General features: G+C 33.7%; 1 protein-coding gene across 1 annotated transcript in view; it reads left to right on the plus strand.

The window, feature by feature from the left end:
- LOC105627375 (CUGBP Elav-like family member 2) overlaps positions 1 to 3,347 on the plus strand; it is a 236,707-nt gene that overhangs the window by 218,357 nt on the left and 15,003 nt on the right. The window lies entirely within an intron of this gene.

A 3,347-nucleotide genomic window follows, 5' to 3' on the forward strand; every position in this document is an offset into this window, starting at 1 on the left:
GCGTGCGTGCGTGCGTGCGTGCGTGCGTGTCGTGCGTGCGTGCATGCGTGCGTGCGTGCGTGCGTGTCGTGCGTGCGTGCGTGCGTGCGTGCGTGCGTGCGTGCGTGCGTGCGTGTGTGTGTGTGTGTGTGTGTGTGTGTGTGTATAGAACTCTTATGAAATTAGCACTCTTTTCAAAGTTTCGATATAATTAATAAGATTCTGGCTTTAAGAATTCTAAAATTATTGATACATTTTTAAAACGAATTCTATTGCAATTGACTGTGAAAAATAAAAATCCAAATTTACGGCTATTTCATGTTTTTATCCGAAAATTGACTTATTAATATTTAGAAATACGAAATTATGAATGACGGAATTAATTGATTCTATCTTAATTTTAACAAGTTGATTAACTTTATAAATATTTTTTTTCGTTTTTGTTTTTTTCTTATTTGTCTTTACTAATTGTTAAAAATTTTCTCCTATAATTTACTTGATCAATAAATTGTATAAGTTTTTCAAAATCAAAATCTTTCACACATATTATTTTTATATATGAATTAAATTGACGATACCAAGATAGCTGCAGCGGTTCAGGTTGCCTCTTTATTTCGTATTTGATCACGACTCCAACTTTGATCAACTTCGAAATATTCGTTACGCTGACTTTCGCATACTGATAATATTCAATCCTGTGGTAGCAATGGGCGAAAAATTTCGGTCCGTTTAGAAGGAAAAAGGGAGGGCATAAACCAGCACCTTCGGTATTTAATAAACATTCCGCGAAAGCCGCAGTTTCGCTGGAACGCAGGAGGGGTGAGGAAGAGAGGAGAATTTGTCTTCCGTTCCCCTCTCCTCCCTAACTGGTTGCCTTTTTACACCGTATTTCCCCCGCGAAGGGAAAGGGCTTAAAATTTTCATTCGATTTCCGCGGGAAATCCGATCCGTCGTTGGCAACCGCGGGTATCCGGTCGCTAGGGGCTGCGAAATTAATTAAATCGTTAACTGCAGACGAGTTTGCCGTAGTCTGGACCGATATATTCAGTGCTCTTCTCATCCTTTCTGTTCTTGCCCGCGGCACGGATCAACCTCTGGATACCAAATCTTGATATCCTGGTCTCAGTATATTTTTTTTGTTACTTTTCGGACGTTTCGGTTAGACACAACCTCTTAAATACATCTCGTTAAACAGCAAAGAGGATAATTGTCACAGGATTTTATCCGGATAGATTGAATTGATGTAGGAATTAAATTTTTTAAGCAAAAGGCTTTGTTTTAGAATTTACAGTTGCTTGAAAACTGGTATTTGCCGTGTCAACATCACTTCTATAAAATACCATAAAAATGATCAGGAAATAATTGGCATATAAAGCTATAACGTTATAACTTTTATTAATGAAAAAGTTTGTTAAAAAACTTTGTTAAAAAAGTTTGTTAAAAAAATATATTAAACTAATAATATTATCATTATTTAAATGTAATAATGAATTTCATAAGGCAATATATTTTATATTATCGTATAATTTATTAGTACTCTTTATTATAAAAATAAATTGTTATTCTTATTATATTGTTTAAATGTAATAACGAATTTCAAAGCAGTATATTTTATATTATTAATATCTCTTATATTTCATTGTACAATAAGCATTACAAAATGTAGTCATGGCATTATTTGTCAGCATTATGGACCGTAATTATTTGCACATAAAGCGTATTGGTGATTTCCGGAAACACGATCATACGCAATTGTACCGTGAATTTGATATCAACTTCTATGGATACATTCCACACACTATAAATCGATGTATTCTCGATTTCAATTCGCTCTAGTATGGCTACGCATAGCTTGAAACACAGCATCGAGTTCCTTTGATATCGCGCGAATTGGATAGCAACATTTGACAGGGAGCCACAATTTTCACATATTAATACTCGTCATGTTTAGCCCTCTTGTTGGCCGGCGAATTTGCATAGTTCGATATTAATATTAATACATTAGTCCACATTATTAGGGCACTGAAATATTAATTAATATGATGCGAGTTACTGTTGCATATCTAATACACGCAGCATTTATGCAAAAGTGAATACTCAGGAATGATAATATAAAGTCAGGTTTAATCTTTGCAACAAAAAAATTCACATATGCTAATAGATTGCACAAAACGAAATGTTATTATCATATGGATTTTATAATTACTGAGCAAATATTGATTCCTAAAATTTATTCGGATATATGTATACATATGTATTATATATATAAAATTATTAATTAAAGCATACAACTTCATTAATTCATAGTTTTGAGTATCAAACTTTTTAATAAAGATAAAAAAATTGTATCCTGCATCGCCCGAGTTTAAAATAAAAATAAAAAAAAAACTTAAATTGTGTATAATATGTCGTAATTTCAACGCAAAATTTTGTTATTTCGATTTTTTTAATGTACACCATTCTCGCAGAATAAGCGGTGCATTAACACCGAGAATTGAATACACGTGATGAGAGAAGGGATAAGAGAAGCGAAGATGGACTCGAGAGATATATTCGAGTATTTTGCCTAGCCTATCCCCCGCGATGCCGAATTTACATAAGCGGCTTTTCTCTAGGTGAAGCTTTTCTCTCGGTCCTAAACAAATATTGACTAAGTCGCCTCTTCTAGTGGTCTGTACCATCGTCAAATGACCCATAGCTAGCCACTGTCCGCATTATCCGTAAACGCTTATTAAATGGTGGGCGAGATGGGAAATCATGATGTCACTTGTGACCTCGGCTCGAGATGACGTGAGTTAAAGTTTAAGAATGTTATATCGAATAAAACACTCGTTTTTTTTTTCAATTAATCGATAGTGCTACTCGCAGCCGAGAATATTAGATGATAATTAACCTTTAATCTGCAGAATATTAATTCTTCCTTCATTCATGACATAGAATATGTCACGAATGATAATAATTGGTCAAGAATGTCATTTATAAAAGTTTTAATGAGTTCGCTAACAAATTTAGATAACCAGAACTTGGTATAAAGAATAGAAAAATAGTTAGTTTTACGTAACGCTTGGTAAAAGAATTTTTTTCATGTTTAATATTCTAATTCTTTTGATGTTATGCAAACTCTATTACCATAATGGCACATATAAAGTGCTGATACTACTTGTGAAATAATCAATAATGATCCTGACTATTATAGTCATGATAAACATAAAAAATAGAAAGAAGAAATAGGGAAGATTATATCTTTGAATTATCTTCGATAATTTAAGTGTGTGTGTACACACACACACACACACACACACACACACACACACACACACACACACACACACACACACACACACACACACACACACACACACACACAC

This window comes from Atta cephalotes (genome assembly GCF_000143395.1).
Source record: "Atta cephalotes unplaced genomic scaffold scaffold00008, whole genome shotgun sequence".
NCBI classification, from domain to species: Eukaryota; Metazoa; Arthropoda; class Insecta; order Hymenoptera; family Formicidae; genus Atta; species Atta cephalotes.